At 39.6% G+C, this 27422-nt stretch overlaps 1 protein-coding gene across 7 annotated transcripts in view; it reads left to right on the forward strand.

The window, feature by feature from the left end:
• Positions 1–27422, forward strand: part of SPTB (spectrin beta, erythrocytic) — a 127928-nt gene that overhangs the window by 15286 nt on the left and 85220 nt on the right. For 2 of the 7 annotated variants that reach the window (XM_034433827.3, XM_034433829.3), the window contains exon 2: positions 7486–7572. The exons of 4 other annotated variants lie outside the window; for them this stretch is intronic. The gene's annotated coding sequence lies outside the window, so the exon portion shown is untranslated. Of the gene's footprint in view, positions 1–7485; positions 7573–26318; positions 26410–27422 lie in introns of those variants that run through there. One more of the 7 variants, XM_034433830.3, reaches the window with a different exon arrangement.

Genomic DNA, 27422 nt, shown 5'->3' on the forward strand with positions numbered 1-27422 from the left:
GGCAGCAGTTACCGGGAGCCTCTCTGTCTCGAGCTCATGACAGACGCCAGCTCATCAGGTTGGAGGGCCCACCTACAACATCACATGGTGCAGGGGCAGTGGTCCGATCAGGAACGTCACTGCAGCATCAATTTTCTGGAACTGAGAGCGGTCCGCCTAGCCCTCGTCCACTTCCGCAACTTGGTAGAGAGCAAGGACATCCTGGTCCTAACGGACAACATGTCTACAAAGGTGCACATCAACAAGATGGGCGGTATTCACTCCAGAGCTCTTCTAACAGAAGCCATTCTACTGGGCAGCTGGGCAGAAGCCCACCTCAACTCCATCAGGGCGGACCATATTTCCGGAGTCATGAACATTCAGGCGGACGCCCTCAGCCACGGTCACATGGATCAAGGTGAATGGAGCATCCCTCCAGCTCTCTTCCAGGAGATCACAACCCGGTTTGGGAGCCCAGTGGTCGATCTCTTTGCCTCGAAAGCCAATCACCAACTGCCCAGGTACTTCTCCCGGTTCCCGGATCCACAAGCTGAAGCCACGAACGCCCTGCGCAGCCACTGGCTGCCCGGCCTGCTCTATGCATTCCCCCCTCCTGCTGATTCCGCGAGTTGTCTGGAAGATGCTGGACGAGAGAGCGGAACTCATTCTTGTCGCACCACACTGGCCTCGCCGGCCATGGTTTGCGGACTTAATCTCACTGTCAACAGCCAACCATTGGTGCATCCCGCACCACCAGGATGGAACTGTCCGAAGGGGCCCTCCGTCACCCAGACCCCACGTGCCTCCAACTAACCATCTGGAGGTTGAGCGGTGCCTCTTGAAGGCAGCCTGCATTCCTTCTCGAGTAATTTCCACCATTCAAGCTGCTCGCCAACCGTCAACAACTCGCATCTACGAGGCCACGTGGGACGCCTTCTCATCTTGGTGCCGGTGGTCCTCTCTTGACCCTCTGTCTGCCTCCGTCATTCAGGTTCTCTCCTTCTTTCAGGATGGCTTCGAGGCGGGTTTGGCCCCTAACACGCTCCGCCGTCAAGTAGCGGCTCTCGCTTCAGTTCTCTCCTGTGGGTCACCAGATTCTCTTTCCAGGCACCCGTTCATCTGCAATTTTTTGCAAGGAGCAACTAACCTGCGTCCTCCGACCATTCACAGCTATCCTACCTGGAACCTCAACAAGGTCCTTACGGTGCTGACTTCGTCTTCATTCGAACCTCTCCGTCAGGTTTCCCTCCGCTTCTTGTCATTCAAAGTCTCCCTCCTCACCATCACCTCTGCCCGTCGGATCTTGGAGTTGGCTGCCCTCGCGGTCCGCAGTGACCTTTGTATTTTCTACAACGACAGGGTGGTCCTTCGCCTGGATCCGGCTTTCCTTCCCAAGATCAATTCACTCTTCCACAGAGCACAGGAGCTGGTTCTCCTGGATTTTTGCCCACGCCCAGCGCACAGACTGGAACACTCTTGGCATTCCCTTGACGTTCGTAGGGCTCTGAAGACCGCTCCCCTCCGCAAAATGGAAGTGCTATTTGTTTCCTTCGAACCAGAGTCCATCGGTTCCCGCATCAAGAGTCCTACCCTGGGCCGTTGGATCAGGGCTACCATCGCCTAGGCCTATCAGCAGCTGAAAAACTCCCTGTGCCCCGTCATGTCACACCTCACTCGACCAGGAGTGCGGCCACATTGGTGGCATGGGTGACCCAAGCCCCCTTAGAGGAGGTCTGTCGCGCTGCCACTTAGACGTCTATCTTTCCATTCATCCGACACTACCGAATGGACTCGTTTGCATCCTCGGATGCGGCTTTTGGCCGTCGGGTGCTGCAGGCAGTGCATCGCTCTTGAAGGCCTCGGGCCAGAGCTCTCCCTCCCTGGTGGACATGCAGCTTTGGTATGTCCCCAGCCTGACTGTCGTTTCCCTCCTTCCGGAGAATGGACATTGGTCTTACCTGATACGTCCTTTCTTGATCAGGAGGAAACGACAGTCAGCCCCATCCCTTTGGTTCGGCTCGACGGTATTGATGGGGGGGAGGGCTCTACTAATTCTCTCTCATTCCAGGAAGACACATCAGTCTGCGCCAGCGCCCTTGCCAAAACACTGGGCCAAGAGGGCGGAGCTAGTCAAATTTGGCAGACTCGGTCCCATGCTGCATAGAGGAGTCATACCCCAGCCTAACTGTCATTTCCTCCTGATCGAGAAAGGACGTATCAGGTAAGACCAACGTCCATTTTCACAGTTTCCGGACTTGATTATATTGAAATTATGTATGGAAATGTCAAATAGCTCAGCTCATGGAAGAAGTTCTAAGAATATTTCTAACTTAAAAAGAGTCCTGGAAGGGAAAATGGGTGGGAAATCCAAAACAAAAATAGAAAGACCATTAGCTGGCTACAGGAAATGTTTGGAAGCTGTTATTTCTGGCAAAGGAGGTGTTACGAAGTACTGACTAAAAGGACGTATACATTTCTGCACCTGCTGTATTCACTGCTATCTTATTTTGTATCCGTAAACAGCTGTATCTTCTTGCAGTTTCTGTAACAATATATTATTCATTGCTGGCTAGCAGGGCCTGTTGCAAATTCACCAGAGTTTTTAGTCAGGCCACTTCAGGGTGACCCAGGATTGCCTTTATGGCTGCCGGAGTGGTCCTGCGGCACACAGCCATATCGTATTTTTGCCCAATCCTACCAATCCCTTACTTTGTTCTGTTACCATCTCAAGATGTGGAGATGGGATTAGACTTTGAGAGGCAAAGCCATCAGCATCAGATGGCTGCACAGAATCTTTAATGCTGCATGGACACAGCTAACAGCACCCAGTGATTGGCAATAAGCAATAATAATTCCACTGTGGAAAAACAAAGGAACTTATAACAATGCACACGATATTGAGGTATCTCACTCTTAAGCCATGTAGGGAAAATATATGACAAGATACTAGAAACAAGGTTAAGAACTAGCGGTGGGTTTCTACCGGTTTGCCCCAGTTTGGGCAAACTGGTAGTGGCTGCGGCGGGAGGCTCCACCCACTTTCCCAGACATAATCAAGTACACTCTGCGTATGCGCAGAAGGTTCTGCACATGTGCAGATGCGCTGTGCGCAAGCAAAGCAAGCACACGCGTGCGTGTGCTCGCAGTTCCAAACTGGTAGCGAAGGTAAGTGGAACCCACTACTGTTAAGAACAGTTATAGAACCATAACTACTGGAAGAACAGATGGGTTTTAGAAGAAATAGAAGCTGTACAGGTACAATTTTTATGCTTAAACAACTAATAGAAAATAATATAGAGTACAATAAGAGTCTCCTTGTAGCTTTCATAGACTAAGAGAAACCATTTGACAAGCGTATTCAGGAAAATATTATGGAAAACAATGGCTTAGTATGGAGTAAGTGAACATTTTACTAGATTATGAAGAAGCTTATATAACGATTGCAGAAGTTAGAACAAACCAAGAAACATCAGAATCCTTTGCAGTAATATCTGGAGTAAAACAGGAATGTGTACTATCACCATTATTATTTATCATGTTTATTGATAGTATAAGCAAGGCAGCTAAGCCCAGAAATGGAACTAATATCAAGAAACTACTCTTTTCAGATGATCAGGCACTCATAACACATACAGCTGAGGAATTGCAACATCTATCCATGAACCAAGAATGCAAGGTAAACAACATGAGTATCAACAAAGAGAAAACAGAAGTAATGGCAATCAGTAGAAAAAAGCACACTTTAAACCTAATAATGGAGGGGATAAGCATAAAACAAGTATCAGAGTTCAAATATCTAGGAACGACACTCACTGAAGATGGAATAATGGGTGAAGAGATTAACATACAATGCAGTAAGGCAAACCAAATATTGGGATAGCCCCATTCCTACAACATAAGGAAGTTCTGATCAGCACAAAGAAGCATCTAATACAAAGCATATGCACCCTATGTTATCAGTGCCAAACATGGACACTTGCAAAAAAAAACATAAAAGTTAGTTTTGAGATGTTTAAGAAAAGCTGCTGGAGTGACCAGAAAGGATAAAATCAGAAATGAGATCGTAAGAGAAATAATTGGAAAAAAACTACATAGAAAATTCCGTTTAGGGATTCCATACCATACAAGGCATATACAAATAGATGAGAAGACCAAAGAACAGGAGGCAACCCAGAAGATAGAGAGACATATCAAGGGCATACTACAACAGCATCAATTAACAATGATTGAGGCTGCCAGAAGTGCAAGAATCAGAACTTTGTATCTCCCTTGAAACCTGAAGTGGTAAAAGAGGAGGAGGGGAGGGAGGAGGAGGAAGAAGAAGAAGAAGGGCAAGGAGAAGGAGCAGAAGAAATAACAGTTGTATACAATAGTAATATGTATTTAAATTTTCAGAACTTGTGTTTACCATGTGGAGATTAGGTAGTATTCATTAAAATATTACATTTTATTGGTATATGTAAACATTTGTATGCCACTACAGAATATTTATCCTCATTACACATTGCAACATTAAAAATATTAATAGAGAGCTAATGAAGCAACTGTGTTCATTTCTCTTTCTTGCCTCTTTTTTTTTTTTTTTTGTGATTGTTGGTCTTCCAAAGATTGCATCACTGAAACTTGCTAAAATTCATTTATTTAGGGGAACAAAAGTAAACATTGAAAAAAATCTATTGAATCTCCGATGAGCTTAATATACCTATTTTAAGCTAAAATAAAATCTCCCTGGAATGAAGGGTGAAAACTTCCACCCTCCTTTCCACAGTGTCATTTCCTGGCTACTCCTATTGAACAAATGTGGTCCTAGTGACAGAAAAGCATTGTGGTCCAACACGAGATCAAATATTCAAGTTCAACATTCAGTTTTTCCATGAGTGACCTTAGAATATTTGTGCAGCAGAATCAAATGTAATGAAGAAAAACCTTTATGCATTGGAGTTCAAGTTTATTCATATATATGAGCAATCAGGCTTCTCATTTAGCTTTAACAAATAATTCTGCAGGATCAAAAATCAGGAGCCATATCACAAAATATTGAATCCTATCCTTTAATCCATAGTTTCCTATCCCTTTAAAAGTGTATACAGGCATGTGTATGTCTGTGAGTATGCAGACATTTAAATTCAGTGATTTATATCAATAGATTATCATATTATAAACATTGTGAAGAGATATTGGTGTAGCAAATGGGGACCATATGTACTGAATAAACAATTTAATCTCTGAAGTTCCCTCTTTGACCCTATTAAAAGTGTAACAAGTCAAAGTTCTTTTTTTAAAAAAAAGAATGTTAATTAATTATTAATATGTAGCAGTACTTGCTAATATCTAGAAGTGAACAAAATAGTTTTTTATATTTAAGATAAAGGTTGCAAAGTATAGAAAACCCATTCTCTTTTCTAAGGTATGCTGGATGGAATTGCTAATACTGTCTTATAGTTGAAATAAATTCATTGCATCCATTTCCTCTTGATATGATTTTTTGGGTAATATATTTAGGTGTTTTTTCAATAGTTTATTCATCTCTTATTTTCATTAATTGCTATCGTTACCGAAAAATTGTATTATATTTTCTCTGATTTTCTAGATTCTAGATTCATTTAAATGGTAAACATAGAGCACTGTATAATGTTCTAACTGATATCTGATACTGAAAATGGATAATTTTTTAATGTCCTGTTTCATTTATATTTCCTTGACGATATCATTGACTATATATATAGACATATATATATATATATATATCCTTGACTACATTGCATTGGAAAATCACGTGGTTATTTGTGAACCATAAAATCAGTTTAAACAGCTAATTTTATGAACCTTCTGTAGTGCAATTTACTTTATTCTGTCTTCTTTTGTAGTCTGCTGTAATAACAGCTCTGTAAATCCACCAGCCTTTTTTTTTTTTTTAGCTTGCACAAACATTTTCTCAAGGTCAAGATTGTTAACTCTACAAGTAGTTTTTCCAACATATTTGTAGCAGAAACCCTGATGCATTGTAGCAGTGCAGTGCAAAACATCTTTCTGGTAGCATCTAGATTTTCTCCTTTGGCTGTTAGCTTTTTATCAGCATAAAATCTTTTAACAGTTAATACTTCTATGAATACTTTTAAGTTTTTAAAATTCATTTTTATTGTTATTGCTATAATTTACAAAAAAAGAAAATGTTATATGTAGATTGAAGACAAAAAGGAAGAACCCACTCACTCTCAAAAACAGTTTTGAGTTACAGAATATTTTGAAGCATAGAAGTTTAAATCCTTCCAAATGTTTAAAATAAAAATAAACAAGCAATAGCAAACTAAAATTGAAGCATATATCTTTTGGGATATATGCTTTTGGAGTACAATTTAATTAAATAATTTTAGTTATATTTTAAAATGGAAATTAATTATGAAATGTTAAATTGTAGTATTTCTGCATTTCCATCTTTGTCGGAATATTTTTAATGCAATTGTGTGCCTTATGGAGCAGTATAATGAGCATTTTAAATGCCTGGCAATGCTCTTACAAATCATAATGGAGTAGATTTTGTACATGAATCTTTTTCTGTCAGACAAACCATCTTACATTACCTGTTGCCTTTAGTGAAATCTACTTTCTCTAGGAAAAAGCTCATTTTGCCAAAGAAGCCATATCCTTTGATCACATATAGACAGAGATAGTATTCAGCAGGTTCTGACCAGTTCTGGAGAACCGGTAGCGGAAATTTTGAGAAGTTTGGAGAACCGGTAAATACCACCTCTGACTGTCCCAGCCCCCATCTATTCTCTGCCTCCCGAGTCCCAGCTGATCGGGAGGAAATGGGGAATTTTATAGTATCCCTCCCCTGGAGTGGGGTGGGAATGGAGATTTTAGAGTATCCTTCCCATGCCATGCCCACCAAGCCACATCCACCAAGCCATGCCACGCCCACCAAGCCACGCCCACAGAACGGGTAGTAAAAAAAATTGAATCCCACCACTACATATAGACATTTGCAATGCAGTATCTACTTGTTTGCCATCACAGAAAACCTTTAATTTTCTCCTTTCCACACCTCTATATTAGAGGAAAGTACAGTCCAGGGCTTCTTTTGTCTTTCTATTTCTGCTTATGATTTTTGCCTCTGGAAAGCTGTTTGCAAAACTGTATACTGTATGATGCAATTAATACAGGCAACATTAACCTTAAATACTTCGCTGGTTCACCAGAGGCCAATTTAGCGTAGCTCAGTGTAGGTGGTTCTTAAAGATAAATAAAATAAAAATCAAATTTTACTAATTACTAGGTACCTTTCAAGACCTTTTTCTCCATGAAGACTGTTCACCCAATAATAGGGTGTGTGTATTATGAGTCTCCTATTCACTTCTAGGTGACACAAATGGGAGCATAGAAGTGATTACCCTCTATTATGGCTCTGTTTGGTTGGAACCGTTTGCCTACTGAGGTCAGGTTGGCACTTTCTCTGAGGATGTTCAGAAAAGATGTTAAATTAATGATTGCTTTTTTTCCCCACAGAGATTTTGGAGATTGAATAAGAGATACATTGATTTATGATGTTATCCCCAGTAACTGACAGCAGGTGCTTAGAGTCATCTGATTGAGGTAACATATAATTCTAAGTAATAGATGAATAAAGATTTTGGATGTGAAATATGAAATAAGAAAAATGGAGGCTCTGAATTTTTTTAGTGAATTATATATGAAAAGGAAGATTTCCAATCACTATGTTTATGTGTGTGTGATATTTATTTTATGTAGCTATAATCTGTCTTTAGTATAAGATGTATGTGGAGCATTGACACAAGACATATGCCTTTTAGGGATTACTGAGTTTAGAATTACAGTGTCCAATTTGGAATTGGTTTGTTCCTGATATTTTTTTAAAAAAATTAGCAATTCCCAGATCCCAGTGTTAGTTTTGTTCAGTTTTAATACAGCCCATTGTCTGATGAATTAGTATTCACCTTGGCTTTATTCTGCCATCAAGTTGTTCCTTTACATGATGAGTTTATACTGACACCTCTTCACATACATAGAGTGCATTATTTATATCATAATCTTAGCTGATGATAAAACCAATTGAGCATAGATTGACAGAAGACCTCCAGGAAATATTAAGAATATATATAAAAAGCAAGCAATAGTGAATATCTCTGTATTCCTGTCAAGGAAACTACTTGAATTATTTCATGCTGTTACCAGGATTTATGCTCAAATTGCCTGAAATTTACCTTAAAGTGTCACTCAGTCAGTGTTGGAGAAATGTAAAGTCTGAGATAATATAAATCATTGATAAAGACATGGTCATAGTCAGGAAAAATGCAACATTTTTAACAGCCCAGAAGATAGTTATTTAGGATAATTTAGAGTCTATTTTTCTTCTTTAACTTTTGTCTTTATGGATTAATTATCTTTGCTATGCTGTTCCTTGTCCATGTCTGTCTCTTAATTTTATTTGTAGAGCAGCTTTTCTAAGGCCATCCAACTACTGTATATTCTATCCACCTGGTTATTTTGTCTTTCCTGTAAAAGTAAGGAAAGAACACAGTCTTTAATCCAGATATATTCAAATTGATGGAGTATATGCAGAATATGATTGTGATGAAAGACAATACACTGAGGCAACAAGAAGAGATAGATTATTGACCCAAACAATATTGCTAGCATTGCAATGGTCAAAAGTAAAGACGTTTCTGAATAATAAATTTTGAATAATAAAATTTTGAAAAATTTTGAAAAATTTTTTGTTCAATAAAAAGCTAACTGGGAGCAAAACATGTGCTTCAGATGTAAATATTGAAACTCAGCTTTGATTTCAGCAATGAAATTCAATCACAGTTGACAAAATATAGAAAATGAATGCCTGAAGGTCTAATGACTAAGTCATAATCTAGTAATTTTGTTTGGTTTAATTAGAATTCTATTTAATTGGACTTTCTTCCAAGTAAATTGTACAGAATTTCTACCTTGGCTTATATGTACATACAGTATGTCCTGTTATTTCGTGAATATGGCTTGCTTATGGACCAACTGTGTAACTTATTTAATTTGTATGTGAAGACTGCATTTATCCCTGGTAGTTGCAATAATGTCATTATATCTTTATTAAAAAAAAGTTAACACAAAAAGGGAAAATTAATTAGAATGTTTACAAAAACTAGAGAAACATTATTAATTGTGCTAGGAGGGTATTTGGCAGAATTCTACTTGAAAATTTATGGAAAGTAAAGTGAACAATATCTGGAAAATGCAGCTTGGCTTTATGGTGAGTAGGGCATGTGTAGATCTAAACTACTTTTCAGCAAAAATATTGTACAGAATAAGGAAGATGCCTTTGACAGAAACAAAAAAAATACTTTATTTGGCCAAATGTGATTAGACACACAAGTTATTTGTCTCCTGTGCAGAAGCTCTCAGTGTAACATGAAAGAGCCATTACATAGGCAAAAAGGCTATGCAAGAAATGTATGTCAAAGCAAAAATGACCACATATAGCATTTCTTCCAATTTTGTCATGTGGAATTAAGGATCGGTTATGTCAACAGAAGCTTATAAAGTTTATAAAAATAAACTGAATTCAGTGGGGATGATTACTGAAAAATTAAGTATGTATGATAAAATAAGAGATAAGGCAAAGAATGAATGATTGCAGGATGAATATGGATTGAATAAAGATTGATCAGTATGAAAGAAGTACATTGAAGTTTGGCCATGACTGCATCAAGAAACAAATGTATGAAGGAAATTTGGGTTGAAATTAAAAGGAAGACTGAGGAAGGCATGGTTGGATGAGATTGAGAACCTCAACAAAAGCAGAAAAGTTAAAGATCAAAGTTAGTATATGAATTAATATTGAAATAAATTAGGATATAGTAGAAACAAGGATGCTTTGCAAAAATAGGGAAATATGAAGAATAGCGAATGGTGGTGGTGTAAATTAGATTTAGATTAGATTTCCTTTTCTTCCATATTTAATTTCTTTTGCTACTAGCAAAAATTCTTGAGAGTTGCATAACATTGCTTGTCCCAGGAGGAAAAGGATGACAGATTTCTATTTGTGTTTAATTCAGTTTTCTTTTCTTACAAAATGAATATGTGGCTATAGAAATATGCTAAATAAATCCTTTCAAGTGTGCCAAAAATTGGATAAGTAGAAATTGTAATATCAATGGCTAATTATAAGACTTTGATTCCAAATTGAGAGAATCTGGAGAAGGACTTATACTGGTTGCCAATTATACTGGTTTACAATTATAATTACCAATATAATGGTAAATTGGGTTAGTTATGATCAGTGCAAAACACACTTGTATTTATTTAAATTTTCTATTTTAGTGAGTCAATGTTATGACCTCTATAAATAAAGCAATTGAATCTAGGACTCTCATTTTACTTGATACAGAAATTATTAGGAAGACTGATCTCATGTACAATGATTTAATATATCATTCGACAGTAATAGGCAAGGAAGAGGATGATTCCCCCCCCCCCCGGGGTTTGATTCTGGTTCTGAATCTAGGATTGCTTGATCTGGATGGCTCTTTTAAATCTGCTCTTATTTTTTAAATGTGGAAAAGATAAGTTCTCTTTACGTGACCAAATGAAAAGATATTTTAAATAATATAATTTCTGAACAACTTATTTGATCATTTTGAAAAATAAACCATTAACTTGAAATCTAGATGTTAATGACTTACACGCCTAAAGCCTTCATAATTGCATTGGCTTGAATGGGTTTCATGCATTTTATAATTATTACTGTATTTCTTCAGACATTTTCCAAGGTGAATTATCTGAGGCCTCCCACGATCAACCATCTGGCATTGTTAAAAACAAGAAAGATCAAGCTTGTTTTTATACTTAATTGTCTTTTCTTCTGGACCTCTATGGGGATTTACAACTGGATATTGGAGAAACATAAACTATACTTATTTAGTGAGAACTTTCCTGACTTGAGAGATCATTCTAATAAAATGACAAATAGAAATTATAGCTTTGTTTTTAACCTGAAAAGAAGAGGAGGGACTATGCTACAGTCTTCAATTAGAAGTCTGTGCAAATTTAATATCCCCAATTTTGTCTAAGGCCATACTAAAGGTCATTGAGTCTGTCATGATCCTTCACTTAACCAGCTCAAACCCTATTGAGAACTCTGGTTCTCATGGAACAGATTTATATTTGCAGAATGTTTGTTTCATTAAATCTGTTCCCACATTTTTACATCTTACTTGGGTTGTACTACCTAAAGAATGTTTATCCTGGCATATTCATTTGAATCTAGGATTGCTTGTTTCTTTCTAACGTCTAAAACATGCATTCTCTTTGGAGAACCATAGATGCTCCATTATTTATCTTGCTCATTGGCTATTTAAAAACACAGCTGCCTTGTAATAGGAAAGTTATATGTGTAGTTTCCAAGAAAAAGAATTCCTAGATTACAAATGGTTTGATGCCAAGTAACACAATACAAAACAGCATTTTGGTGAAAGTCAACTTTTAGTTTGGTTTCCAAGAATTTATGAATTTTAGACACAACAAGCTGTTGTCCTGTTGCTGTCATTGACTTGTGGGTTGTGCCAATTATGATATAATAGTTATGCTAATCTTAATGAACAGTCATAGCCAAATCCACATGGATGCACAATGACCATAAATTATCCAACATCTTCTATTATTTGTCTTCTATGATGTGTCTCCTAAAGATCTTCCTGTATTGGGATTGTCAAAAATAGTGAGAATATTTATAGAATAACAAAATCATGGAATTGGAAAGAACATTTAGTCCAGGGTTACAAGTATCAATAATTAAAACATTCCAGACAGAATGTTGGTAATTGGTTCAATTGTCAAGTATTCTTATTGAAGAAATGGCTAACATTCAGTCAAAATTTGCCTTAAACTTAAATTTGCCTGTAACTTAAAACCATTATTCTGTGCCCTGCACTTTGGCACAAGAAAGAACAGAATTTCAACTTATTTTGTATGACATCTGCTCAGGTATTTGAAGAGTGTTTTCATCTAATACCATATCCCATTTAGTTGCCTTTTCTTGGGTATTTACTGATTATAGGTAGAAGTAACCCATTTAGTTTCTTAATTCCAAAGGTGCATTTTTGAGAGGTCTCCCCAAAAGAGAGATAAGAAGAGGGGGAGCTAGAGTACACTGTTTTTCAAGCCCCCCTTCCCCCCAAAAAACCCTGAATGGAGCACCTTGCCTGTGGAGAACCAGATGAATTCTTACATTCTCCATTGTGGGTGGAGCCAGCAGCCAGGAATGGGTGTTCTCGCCTGTTCAGCTTGAAGGACTGAGTCTGTAGCAAAATTAAGGTCTGCCCTTGTTACTAGGAATATCCAGCTTTTTTCTCAGTCCTTCAGACTGGACAGATGTCTCAGGCTGGGTCTCTTACCCACCTTCCTTTTACCTTTCCTGATTGCTGTCTTTGACATTTGGACTTTGATTATTGTTGTTCTCATCGAACTGTGAGTTACTGGGAACCTTGTCCTCATTGGATTTGGTTCCTTTCCCTACAGGCTTGCCTGTCTGTGAGGGGATATCCCCCCCCATTTCAACCATTGAACTAGCAGGTGTCTCGGAGCACCTTGAAGGCTTTTCTCCTGGGGGTTTGGGGTGAACGTAGCAAGCCAGAGAATTTGGTGAGGAGCTTCACACTCCATTGAGGGCTGTGCGGACGGCCATTGATTATTTCATCTTGCCAGAGGCCATCCGACACGAACACCAGCTGTTGGAGCTTAAGCTCCCATTGCTCCCGCCTGCTTAAAACATCAAAGGAGCCAGCCCTCCACGGCGAGCATTCCCGGTTTGGCAGCAACAATCCCAGAGGCAGCTGCGTGATTGTTAATGACTGCTGTTTGAGCTTCAGGAGCTTCGCACTCCATTCTCTGGCCGTTGGGATTGGGTTTGGCCGTCAGGAGCTTCGCGCTCCATTGCCTGGCTATTGGGAGCCGTTTTGGACATCAGAAGCTTCGTGCTCCATTGTCTGGCTGTGGGAGCCGTTTTTGGCCGTAAGGAGCTTCTTGCTCCATTGCCTGGCTGTTGGGAGCCGTTTTGACTGTGAGGAGCATTTTGGGCGTCAGGAGCTTCATGCTCCACTGCCTGGCCGTTGGGCGCCATTTTGTAGCCATCAGGAGCTGCGCGCTCCATTGTCTGATAACGGCCGCCATTTGAACTTCGTGCTCAATTTTCTAATAACGCATTTGTGCCTTGCAGCTGTTCTCTGTGCTTACTCAAGGGGGCCCTTGTTTCTGCTGTTTATCTAGGGCTGGGGATTTCCCAGCTAATTGAACTGGAGGTTTTTCACCGATAGCTTTTTCCACTGAGAAGTGCCCTGAGTGTCTTCTTTGAATTTAAGGTGGCCATTTGCAATTCTTCTACTGGCTGGCAGCCATTTTGGGGACCAGACTGCCATAGGCTTTGACCTGCCTTGCTCCTAGCAGGCCCAGCACCTTTCATTTTTACAATAAGGATGTCTAAGGCACTTTCTAAATCAAAACATGGCCGGAAGGCTGGGCAGGCTGATAGGGTGCCCTTGAGCATGGACTCAGGAACGACGCAAGCCCCTGATAACATGGACATGCCCCCAGGGGACAGACAGTCTCGCTCTCCTCATACCCCTCGCAGCCACAGCTCAGCTGCCACCAGGGACGAGAGGCACAGGGACCAGGCCTTGCAGAAAATCTGCAATAAGGCCAGTAAGCGTAAGACTCTTCCCTTGCAGGACCTTCCCCAGATTCCCTCTGTGGTGACACCTGACCAGGTTTCCCTCTGGGACTGTCCCATTTCTGTGTCCACTGCAGGTTTGTGGGGCCCTTCTATGGCCTCAGCTCCTCCTCCTCCTCTAGTGGGGTCTACGGAGGCCGCTCCAAGCCAAGTTCTAGGGGTGACTGAATCCTCTCTCACACACAATAGAGACTATGTGCTCCCTGATAATCTGCAACAGATTTTTTCCAGGGCTCTACAGATGTCGCTGGAAGCTGGTCATCTGTGTCCCGGCAGAGTTCCTTCTGTGAGATCCATGCCTTCTGCTTCTCCTGGGAGGGACATTCAGGATGATCTGCTATCCTGTCCGGAATCAGAGTTGTTGGCTCTTTCGCACATGACTCGTCCAGCAACTCTTGATGAGGTCAACCACCCAGAGTCAGACTTGTCTGATGACGAGGGCCTTGAGCCGGAACAACCGGCCTTTACCAGTCTTTTCCCTCTGGCAGTTTTTAAATCCTTACTCTTTAAAGCATATCAAGCAGCGCAACTGGGCTCTCCGGTTACTGGAGAGGTCCCTCCAACGTCGTTTAACCCCCTTTTCTCTGAGCCAACTAAATCTGTCGATTCTATTCCAGCTCCTCCACTTTTCCTGGATGTTATTCAACACCAGTGGTCGTCGCCTGGCTCTGCTCCAGCTCCTTCTTCCCTGGACAAATGTTTCTTTAACGTGGCTCCCGACATGGCTAATTTGTTCCAACTACCCACAGTTGATGCCCCTGTTGCAGCCTTACTGCCACACACTGCCATCCCGGGCGAACCTGACGAAGGTCTTCGTCCTGAGGAATGCCTTTCTGACCAAACTCTCCAACATGCTCACTTGGGGGTGGCTTGGGCAATTAAATCTGCCACCACGGCTTCCTTCTTCAACAGGGCAACACTGCTCTGGTTGAGTCAACTCCAAAACAAATTGCCTCCTGAGGACTCCAGGCTGCCGCAAGATCTAAATAAAATCATAGCGGCAGTCCAGTTTTCAGCAGACGCCACCCTCAACTCTGCCCGCTTCACTTCGAAGTCTATGGCTTCAACGGTGGCAGCGCGCCGGCTTGTTTGGTTTCGACATTGGCAGTGGACGCCCTTCACAAGTGGCGTCTAGCGTCTTCCCCTTTTATGGGGGACAAATTGTTTGGCTCTTCCTTGGAACCTTTCCTCGTAGAGTCAAAAGATAAATGCAAAATATTGCCTTCTTCTCAATGCAAGACTGATACTCGATTCTCTCCCTTTTTTCACAGGCCTCCTGTGAGGGATCCAATTGGAGCGCTGGACCTTCCCGTTCTCAGGGGTCTTTCATACCTAGACAGTGGGGGACCCAAGACAGGTCATACAGAGATAGAACGCTCCCTGGCAAGCGGCCCTTTCGAGGGGGAGGAAGCTGTCCTTTCTGCCACCAACGATAGCTGCATGTCTGACGGTCCCTTCGGCGGCAGGGTAGCTCTATTTGCTGACCGATGGGACATTCTCATGTCAGATTCTTGGGTCAGGGATATGGTAAGATCTGGTCTATCCCTTGAATTTCTCTCCACCCCTCCAAGTTTCTTTATTCGCTGTCCCATCTCTAAAGACGGGCACAAAAAAGCCCTCATGGATTTGGCCATAAAACACCAACTGGACATTCGAGCCATCCAGCAGGTGCCAGAGGATCAGATGGGCCAAGGGTTCTATTCCTTGCTCTTTCTGGTCCCCAAGTCCTCGGGTGGGTGGAGGCCGATTCTGGAGCTTAAAAGACTGAACCGCTATGTTGTTTATAAACAGTTCAAAATGCAGTCTCTTCAATTCCTGGCTGCTGACTCCACCCAATGAGAAGGTGTGTATCAGGTAAGACCAACGCCCCTTTTCAAGAGGGGAGCAGTTGACAGAACATTGCTGTTAAAGCTTTTGACTGTTGTTGAAGAATGGTATGGCCTCTGTAACATCTATTTTTGAGAACTGTTTTATTATATTTGAATTTATATCATTTTTATTTATGTAGTTTTGTATATATTACTATCAGCCATACAGAATTTTAAAAATAAATAATATTTAAATTCAGATATAAATAGGCAGGATCCTCGTGAGCATTCTTCATATCTAGCTGAATAAACATCTTTGGAATAACATTCCATTAGTTCAGCGGTTCTCAACCTGGGGGGCGCGACCCCTTTGGGGGTCGAACGGCCATTTCACAGGGGTTGCCAAAGCCCTCTCTAGCCCTCCCCCCAAGCCTTCATTCACCCTCTGCCTCTGTTGGATCGCCCGGTCGCCGTTCGCTTACCCCGCCCACTCCCAATCTATTGCTGCCTCCGGAGTCCCAGCTGATGGCTAGAGGGAAAAAAAAACTTTAAGTTCTTGCCGTGGGGCTTCAAAGAGCTAGCTGCAAAGAGGTAAATTCCTGGAGCAAATTTTTTCTCCCTAGCTATGCTGAAAAGCAAAATTGAAATTAAAGAAGGGTCTTTGCTGCAACGTGACAAAATGAGGCAGAGAGATTTCTTTTTCTTTTTCCTCACCAAAAAAGGGAGGTGCAAAATTGCAAACAATGGGAAATTTAGGGCAAAAGAGGAGGTTCAAGATTTTAAAACACAAAAGAAAAAAAGCTCTATTTAACTAGGGAATTGTAATAATTGAGATACTATTAATTGTATATTGTGTTGAAAGCAGAAATGGTTGAGTTGTGGTTTGGAGGAATATATGGGAGAAATTATTTGGTTTATTATTATTGGTAAATATAATTGATTTGTAAGAAATTGGATTGCATGAAAATAATTGGAATATTCATATTCATATTGATTAATATACAAAAAAGATAGTTATATAACTAATTGATTTATATTAAAATGTAGAATTTGTATTAAACAACTGTATTACATAATTACATAATTAACCAATGTGAGGATGGATATAAAAATAGATGACAATGCGAAGGGGTATAATATAGAATAGAAGGGAAAAATTGAATTTGATTAAGATTAGAGATGAGGATGAAGGGTAATATTGGTTTTTTTAAAAAATAGATGAGGAATAAATATGGTAAAAAGGAAATATAGAAACTGTAAATTTAATTGAAATGACTAAACACTGTGTTGGAAGAAATATCCTTCTGGGTTCTGCTCCAAGTGGGGAAAAAGACACTACAAACATGGAGACTGCTTGAAAAAATGGTTTAATGGTGGACAGGATCACATGGCTTGAGTTCCTGAACAGAAAAGGGGCAGATACAGTAAATCCTCGGGTTTTTATGCTCTCTCTGGCTTTGCATTTCTTGGGGCCCTGAAAGAGTATCCTGATTGGTTGTCAGACTCCCAGGGGGTGGGGGTCTTAGCTAGCCTTGCTGGCTGATGGTCACATGTGCTTCCCAGGTCACATGCTTCCCAGGTCACATGTGGTGAGTTTCGGTTGCTAGATGGGGCCCATTGTGTTAGTTTCTGTTGCTATTGTGTTGCAAATGTCCTTTGACAAAGGATTGACTTTCTGCCTCTGGCCCATTAACAAAGGGTGGGGGGCAGGAAGGTGGGAGCTGCTTTGTCTGTAAAATATGCTTCTCCATTTCTCATCCAGGGAAATATAATATTCTGCCTTTTTAATATTTCCCAAAATATTTCATTCTTCTGGGAAAGGGGTGGGTGCTAACCTCCTACAACTGTTTAAATTTGTGAACCGGCCAAATACTCTGTTCAAAGAAAATACGTTGTATGTTTGTATGTGTGTTTCTAATTATTGCTATTTATTCCTATTTGTTCTCTTTTATTCTTTAAAGTTTAACAATTCATTCTTAATCTTAATATCTTTATATTTGTTTGGGGTTGGCTTTCTTCCCTTTCACTTTTTTATTGTACAGCAATCTTTCTCCTCAAACCTACCACCTCTGTCTTTTCTTTCCTTCTTACTTTCTCTTCCCCCCCTCTTCTTCTCCCTACTTCCTCTTCCTTTCTCCTTCTCCTCCTCTCTTCCTCCCTCTCTTACCCTCACTCCTACTCTAATTTCCCTTCCCTTCCTTCATCCCTCTCTATTGCTGTATCCTTTTATGCATATGGACTACTAAGAGGGCTGAAAAAGTTATTTTTGACTGGTCCTCGCACTTTTGACCAGTCCTCGAACTTACGACTGTCCTCACAATTTACGTTTTTGCCCTATCTTGTCACCATGGTGAAGAGAAGCAGTTGTGAAATGAGTGACACGGTTGTTAAGAATGCTGCACAGGCATAAATGTGAGGATGGTCATAAATGTGAGGACCAATCAAAAGTGCGAGGACCTGTCAGAAATGACTTTTTTCAGCCCTCTGAGTAGTCCCTATACACATAGCCATGGCCACCCGGTCACATGACCAACTAACCATGCCCACACAGTCACATGACCTCCAAGCCACGCCCACAAAATAAGCCACGCCCACAGAACCGGTAGTAAAAAAATGTAGAACCCACCCCTGGTTGGGGGTCACCACAACATGAGGAACTGTATTAAAGGGTCGCGGCATTAGGAAGGTTGAGAACCACTGCATTAGTTAATATTTTAAACCTCAATCCAGGATATGAAAGAAAGAGAGATCAATATATAGTTGTCTCTTAAAGCTCTATAAATGAAGAAAGAAAAATATGGTAGATTTAAATTGCTGAATTAATCAACTCACTTGTTATGATAAAAGCTGGCTATTAGAGTCTCTGTACAAAATTAAATTTAATAGTATATTTTGGAACATAAAAGGAGGAAAGAATGGATAAGATGGGTGGACAGGGACAAGCTGCAGAAGATGGATGGACAGGGACAAACGCGGCTCTGCAATGTGCAATGGGAAGAAAAGCACTTTCAGGCGTCAGAGCTGCAATCCCCTCCCCGAATCCGGTTCCCAGTTCCACGCTGCACATTGCAGGGGAACTGGCCGCCCGCCACCTGAAACGCGGCTCTGAAAATTGCATTTGGGAATCTGGGCAGCGATGGCTGGAAAGGAGGGACGTTTCACTTTAGAGTCTCCCATTCGGCTCACTCGGCTCCTGGGCTTGGAGAGGGCTCCTCACATTGCTGGAGAGTGAAGTCATTGCGACCATTGTCTGCCCTAAGCTGCCCGCTGGGTGGTCAGAGGGATGACCAGCTGCAAACCATGGGGCCCGCCTTGTTCCCCGAAGCTGCCAGGCAGATTCCCCCCCACCCCCAGACCATCCCAAAGAGGGTTGTTCCTAAGGCTGTGCCCTGACCCAGATCCCTGCTGTCTGGAACTGCCCGAAAATGTCCGAAGGGTGGGGGCTGGCGGGTGGACGGGGCTACATTCAGCGTATAAGACGCACACAGATTTTCACCCCCTTTTTGGGGGTAAAAAGGTGCGTCTTATACTCCGAAAAATATGGTATATAAGAATCTCCATTCTGGCCTTTTGAAAATGCTGGTCTGTTTATACTTGCCTTATGTATTTTTGTTCCAGGCAATCTATTAGTAACTGAGCAGATAATGAAAAACCAGGCCGGTTGAGTATATGCAGAAGGGTTAGAAATGGGCAACCTGCCAAAACTCTAGTATAGCTCTAGAAATTACTGGACAATGTTCTGTGCATTCTTAGAATCTGTAAGTTTGGAAGAAAATACACAGAAGATTTCTCTAAAGAATTGGAGGTGAAGTTAAACAATCTGGCTTTTTAAAAATGTACATCATTTATCAGTCTATCTTTAAACTGCACCCTTTTATGTTTGGTCTCTGAGAAAAATGGACAAGAACTTCTAAAATATTATGTCAGTGTCCTTACTTTCACTCTATTTCATGTGGAGCTGAAGAACATGATTAGGCTGGCACATTGTATACCTGCTAACCTATCAGTAAGAGTTACAAGATTAAATTTATGAATACAGCATAGAGTTTTGAACATCTGTGGTTTATTTGAATTTAATTTCTCCTGGTTAGAACTGCTTAAAAACAAATGAAAAATTTAAGTCACTCACTCATTCATTCATTTCCTATGTTTTCTCTGGTTTTTTTTTTTTTATAACTATACTTGGATTTTGTATGCATGCTGTTTTCTAAATAGTGGTGTTTGACTAGGATGACAGTATAATCATTTTAACTCTTGTGATAGCATTATCCACTGACATGTACACACACGATAGTGGTATTTTCTAATATGCAATGTCTGCAAGAAAATAAGCAAGCTCAGAGAGCACCAAGGACCCCTCATTTCAACCCTACAAATCTCAATATCTCGATAGATTACAAATATTAGGGATAATGTCAGGAAATAAATATATATGCATCTTTAACATGTGATGTTTTATTCAAGTTACATCAACATTCTTTTGGAGATTGTCACATAAATAGAATTATTACAGTTCAAAATGTGGCAATCTCCAAAACAATTGCAACCTTACTTTACTCTTATTCAGTATTCATGATTTAGGAGCTAAATAAACTATATCAATTCAAAATATAAAACTTTGAGAAAGTAAAACAAAATCCATACCAGAGAGTTCTAACAAATCACATCACAAACTTTCTCAGTATTCAGATAAATTATAACTGTCAGGTGCTATCTATTTTAACTTAGTCCAAAAACATAATTAAAAATGTAATCTTGTCAGAAATTTAACAGTCTTTATAAATCAGTCTGAGCTGACTGAACAAAACTGGAAGAACAAGGTGAAATCTGCAGATCAAAATAAGTTTAAAATCTCAGCATCAAAATTTGTTAAGGAAATAATCTAAATAGACCACATACCATTTGTATCGTGTTATATAGTATATAATTACCTAATGCAATAATAAGAATTCTGTTCTGGAAGCATAAAACTTGTTAAGTTAATACTTCACAAAGATTTAAATTGATCAGAAGATCGATGAGTCTCATAAACAGTCTTTACTGTCTCTGTTGAGCACTTAAGTTGTTTTTTTTTAATGGAATTTATGTGGATATTTATCTTCAAAGACACTGTTTTAGTAGTGCAAAGTAGAGGGACTAAGTTACAGAGGCAATGAGAGCACTGTTGGGAGCTGTGCAAGAACAGGTTAGGGATAGATTATCTTGGAGAAAATCTATATAATTGCTAAAAGGTGAAAATGACTTAATGGTACATAATTAATCAGTCACTTCCAAATTCAGGGAGTGTATGATCTATCTATCATACACTCACTTCAATACAGTAGAAAAGAGATCTGCCATTAACTGTTTCATTTGCTCATTAAAATCTTTACATTTTTTGTAAAAACGCATTTAAGAACCATTTAAAAGAAGTTTTATAATCCCATTTTCTACAGAACAGTGAAAAGGACTGTCAATTCTAGAAGTATCAACAAAATAAGTGCAGTAACTCTAAAAAAAAAGTGTGATGAGATCTGAGACTTACTGTTGTGAGAGACAGAAGAAACTGTTTTCATCATGCATGAAGGCTTATTAAACTGATCCATTTCTGCTTGCCTATCTCGAAATGATAGAAAAGGTCAAAGATTAAAAAGAATAATAAGTGATTATAATATCCTATGTAAGGAAAAGGAGCTGTAAGCTTAAGTAAGGGTTTCATCTTTTCCATTTATGATCAAGTGACAAGAAAGGAAAGCAAAATTCTAGAAGTAAAGAACTATCTAAGAGTGGCTGTCAAGATTCTTAGATCACATGGCCTGAACCTCTAGTACAGTGTTTCTCAACCTTGGTAGCTTGAAGATGGGTGGACTTCAACTCCCAGAATCCCCCAGCCAGCATTGCTGGCTGGGGGATTCTGGGAGTTGAAGTCCACCCATCTTCAAGCTACCAAGGTTGAGAAGCACTGCTCTAGTATAAGGAATCTTTAGGAAAAGATGGGCAGGGGAAAAAATGAGATTCAATATGTCCTGAAGAATCTTAACAGTCTTAATAAACCAATTATAAATGTGGCCAGACTTTTCACAATCTTCCAGTTGAAAAGTTCTGTTCTCAGACATAACCTGTCTGGTATTTATAGTGTTCACAGTTTAATGCTTTCATATCCTGTCTCATTCCAAGGATAATGGCTATCATCTTTCTAGTAAATTTGTAATGAAGGAAGATGGTGGCATATTATTCTTATCTGCATCCAGACAAATAAAGCTGTCTCCAATTCAAAAAACAAAAAAGCAATATCCTGTATAAAACAGTTATTTATTTTCTTAGTTACTTACTTAGTTTATATGAACCATGAATTGATTCTGAGTGGTTACTATTCCTACCATTTATAAACAGAAATAAAATGACAAAAATAACTAATAATAGTACAAATAATAAAATATTCCTATACTAAGGGATCATAACTGTATAAAATATATTCTTTAAACAAGGAGAAACCCTCTCATATTTTTTTCATTTCAAAGGTTGAAATAGGTTATAATTACTTTCCTAATAATGTTAAAGTAACTAGAGGAATTCTTTTCCAAAAGGGCCCCCACATTTGCTTAAATGATTATACTTGTCTGACAGAATGGAATTTATAACATTTTCATCAGATAACTGCTAATAACATTGCCAATTTTTCTTTTTTTGTGCTTCATTCCTTTTCTTTGAATAGGAAATCCCTATTCAGATTCATTTCTTAAAATATTTTTGTAACCCAATTTCCAAAATAGTTTCTTGTACAGACAGAATGTGATTCTGAACTTATGAAATCTCCTTTAAGTTATTAGTGAGTTGTCTAAATCAGTACAGGTAGTTCTCACTTAACGCCTTGTGTAGTGACCATTGTAAGTTACGATGTTGGTAATCAATTTCATAGGGCAAGGGTCGAGTAAACAAGTACAGGTAGTTCTTGATTTACAGCCATTCCTTTAGCAACCATTCAAAGTTAACAACAGCATTGAAAAAAGTGACTTACAACCAATCCTCACACTTACAACCATTGCAGTATCCCCATAGTAACATGATCAAAATTTGGGCATGTGTTAACCAATATGTATTTACAACAGTTGCAGTGTCCTGGGGTCATGTGATTACCATTTGTGACCTTCCCTGCTGGTTTCCGACAAGCAGTCAGTGGAGAAAAGCCAGATTCACTTAATGGACATGTGATTCACTTAACAACTGTGGTGATTCGCTTAACAACCATGGCAAAAAAGGTCATAAAATCGGGCACAACTCACTCAATAGCCACCTTGTTTAACAATGGAAATTGTGGTCCCAATTGTATGTCAAGGACTACCGGTATATCATAATGTTTCCCGTCCATTCTTAAGATTTTTAAGCTGAAAAATTAAAATATCAGGACAAAGAGTTGCTGAGTTACCTACCTAAATAAGGGAATCAAATTGATTTGTCCCCAAAGAATGTTATGACCAACCACAAGCATTCAAGATTTTGAACAATAAAAGTTTAACTCTTGGCTAAACTTGGCTCTCAGTTGAAGTCCTAGCTTTCAAACTGAACTGAAGCACTGGAACAGGTTTCCAAAACAATTTTTTAAAATTTGTTCATGGCCTGATATAGCATTCTCTTTGCAAGTATTTTAAAATACTTTAGGCGCTAATCTTTTTCCTGTTCAGCTTGTTTGTCTGTCTTCATTAAGAGATTATAAAACAACTGCGAGTTTTATATTGGATATCTTAGAATTATGTATTTTATGGTTAACTGAAGAATAAATGTGCAAACTGATTTTAAATGAGCAAGCTCATACTGGGAACATTTAATACTTTCTGTTTGCATTAAAATGCATTGTTAAAAGAGATCTCAGATGTCAACATACTAACATTATTGTGTTGATAGTTATTTGAGATTAGAAGAGTTTAACTTCCAAGAATGTATGCCAATTGTTTAAAATAACGTCTGCAGAATTCAGTGCTTCAGAGATGTTGAGCTAATGCAAATTTTGCTGAACATCTGTTAAAACAAAAGCAATGCTCAAAAGTATGTATTTATGAGTTGTGTTTTCCTGATGTTACTGGCAAGATAGCAACACTGTACTTGATACTCATTCAAAATTTTGAAATAGCTACAGGTAGCATTGAATTATTAGTAAATGTGTGCAGAATTGAGATCAAGGGGGAAAAAAGCAAACTTTTATATTCTGTGCCTGTCCTTCTTGGAGGCAGTTTGTCTTCCTACCTTACATGTGCATTTACAAATAACTCTGAATTTTGGCCCTGGTTCAGTCAAGCAGAGATTCATTTGAAAGTGCTGGCAGAACTGTAGTTTAAATATTAGATTCATTTGTTTGGCATATAAAAAGTTATTGATACATTAACATGTTACTGCAAAGTTAATATACTGTAGGCTAGAATTAGGTTGTATATACGGATTTTTAAAAACATTTTGCAATGTGTTACTTCTTGTTTTCTCATTCATCAGGAGATAGATTAATTTCACTGAAGTTTTGTTCTCAGTTTCTTATTCTCTGTGCCAGGGGTCACTGAATTCTGGACTGAATACATTTTTTATAAAAGATAAAATTGTTTTCAATTGTTTTTATAAACTCTGATTTCTTTCAAGATATTTATGAAACAGATATATTTCCTCCACTCTATTACTGTACTAGAAGCAGTGGAGTTGATAGATGTGAGTCCAGAGATATGTGTACAGTCTGGGGGCCTATTAGCCAGAAAGGCAAATAGTATCACAGAAGACAGTGAATGTAAGCATTCTTTTCCCCTTATTTTGATGATCTGCCTGCCTGATTGGTTCTTTCCGTTACTTTAGCATAGTAATTGCATATTGCCAGTTTGTAAAAAATAAATTGTGTGCACTGAAATTGTGCCACAGAGGACAAAACAAGGCACCATAATGTCTTTTTTTCTGATAGCAGAGATTGGTAGTAAAGAACTCATTTGTTTAGTAAGAAAGATGGTCTTGAACTTCCCTTTATCAGAAATAATGAAGTGGTCACTAGGATAACAATTACCAAACTTAATGGAATCTACAAATAAAAAGCAAAAGAGGCATTACTAATTTTCCTATTCTGAATTGTGAAATAAATGATCTTAAGGAGGCCGTGCGGGTCTGGATGGGGAGAAACAGGCTTCGACTCAACCCTTCCAAGACCGAGTGGCTGTGGCTGCCGGCGTCCCGGTATAGCCAGCTGATGCCATCGCTGGTTATTGGGGGCGAATCATTGGGCCCCACGGAGAGGGCCCGCAACTTGGGTGTCCTCCTGGATGCGCGGCTGTCTTTAGAAGGGCATATGACAGCCGTGGCCAGGGGGGCTTTTTGTCAGGTTCGCCTGATACGCCAGTTGCGCCCCTTTCTGGACCGGGACTCCCTACGCACGGTCACTCAAGCACTCGTCACTTCTCGTCTGGACTATTGTAACGCTCTCTACATGGGGCTCCCCTTGGGGTACACCCAGAGGCTCCAACTGGTGCAGAATGCGGCTGCGCGGGGGATTATGGGAGCGACGGGGCGCTCCCATGTGACTCCTCTCCTGCGCGAGCTGCATTGGCTTCCGGTGGACTTCCGGGTGCGCTTCAAGGTGTTGGTGATCACCTTTAAAGTGCTCCATGGCTTAGGGCCAGGGTACTTACGGGACCGCCTTCTGCCACCAATAGCCTCCCACCGGCCGGTTCGCTCCCACAGAGAGGGCCTCCTCAGGGTGCCGTCGGCCAGACAATGCCGGCTGACGACCCCCAGGAGGAGAGCCTTCTCTGTGGTGGCACCCACCCTATGGAACAATCTACCCCCAGAGATACGAGTGATCTCCGACCTTCGGATTTTTCGTCGGGCCCTAAAAACTCATTTTTTCCAGTTAGCCGGTCTGTCTTGATTTTAGGGTTAGTTTTAAAATTTTAATATTGATTTTAAATTGACAAGTTTTAAATTATGGGCCAAATTTATAAATTATTCTAACTTTATTTTTTAACTGTGATGTTTTGTATAGATGTTTTTATCTTGGCTGTTCACTGCCCTGAGTCCGAAAGGAGAAGGGCGGTATAGAAATTTGAATAAAGTAAAGTAAAGTAAATGGAACAAATTCGGATGTTAGACTAATCTGCCCCAAATGCACCTTTGGGACAACAGTGACCTTGATGATTGATAATCTCCATAGATATTGGACTAAGATAGTGGTCACTGGGCTTCCTATTTTATTGAAGCTCACTTTTTCAACAAAACTAAATCATTTACACTATGTTTTGCTTTTTACGATCTTTTGACATTTATCCTCAATTTTCAGTTAAATGAAGAGGATAGCAATCACGATGTTTCTGCAAAACGTCCTTCATCTCACTATAACTGGCTATATCTTTTTAATTGTTTACCATGGCATAGGAATAAGAATTGGAATCTTAATGTAACTGACGATAGAAAGTTACCACTAAATCATGTAGTTTGTTAGGTGATTTAGGCAAGTTACATTCTGCCGTTTGAACTACCGTGCTGAATTGTTATCAGGGTACTATGAAAGGCATTACAGTTATTCAAGATTCTGCATGCTAAAAGGTGTTATGGAAACTGATAGTGACTCCCAGTTGCTGCCCATGTTCTACAGATATATGCCGGGGGTTCAAGAGAAAACCTGATCCTCTTAGAGCTGTTTTGAAATGACAGCTGTTTGTAGATAGTTTTAGAACACACTTGCTATCTTTATCTTTGAAATGAATTGCATTGGCATGCACGTTTTCCCCACCCTCTCTATCATGCCAGCCTGTGTAAGGAGGGAGGGAGGGACCAAGCGAAAGAGGCAGTTACCATTCATTGTTACTGCTTTAATGCAAGCATATAATTATGGAATTGCCTGCATGAAGACTACCATAAAATCTTACCTACCTGAGGCCAAGGAAATTTGCGGTAGGCACCTTTTATGGATAGTGTGTGTGTGTGTGTGCTTGCATGCGTGCTTAGAAATATTGGCTAACAATACAGTAGCAGTTTTGAATACTAAAACACCACTCCTATTTAGTGAAAGTATTAGCATCAGACTTACAACTACTTTTGAGTAGTTGATGCTTTACTTGAGGCAGAATTTTATTTTCAGCATGGTATCTGAATTTAAGGTTCTATCCTACTGAAAGAAAGAGTTTGGTTAACCTGATGGGAGTGCATTTCTCTCTCACACACATATCTGGTCATAAGACTTTTCTTTTTAAAGCAAGTGATAAGACTTTTGCTGTTTAATTTGTCTCTAGCTTTGCAATGTTGTCAGAGAAGTCTGCAAACTGAAAACTGGTAGAACTAAATGAAGTATGGCTGGAATCTATCATAGGATCGTCTGTTTATATCTGTCCTCATTATAGTGTGTCCAGATCACAGTGGGAACAACAAATTTATTTCATGGTACTGTAGCACTCATTCCACTAGAAAGATGGCCTTATAGCCATAAAAGCACATGACATAGGCACTCTCAAAAATTAATAGATATCCAAAGGAAATATATTTTCCTTTCCATGGAAAGCTTCTCCCACCACAATGAGACTATCTGCTTTTATTTTCTGCGGTGGAATGTGAGAATAGGTAGCTATATGTTTATCATTTAGTGATCAACTAATTATTCCAATGAAGGGTAAAAATACAAGAAATAATATATAAGGTTAATAGAGGAGAGAAATGTGTGTGTATGTATGCATGCATTTATGTGCTAACTATTAAAAGATGGGAAACCTGAAGCTCTCCAGATGAAGAACCAACACTCCTAGCAGCCAAGTTAGTACATGTAGTCCTTGACTTACAACAGTTCATTTAGCAACCATTCGAAGTTACAGCAACACTAAAAAAAGTGACTTATGACCATTTTTCACACATATGACCATTGCAGCATGCCCATGGTCATATGATCAAAATTCAGGTGCTTGGCAACTGTTTCA

The sequence above is a fragment of the Pantherophis guttatus genome, chromosome 1 (assembly GCF_059756535.1).
Source record: "Pantherophis guttatus breed Tessera chromosome 1, ASM5975653v1, whole genome shotgun sequence".
Lineage (NCBI taxonomy): Eukaryota > Metazoa > Chordata > Lepidosauria > Squamata > Colubridae > Pantherophis > Pantherophis guttatus.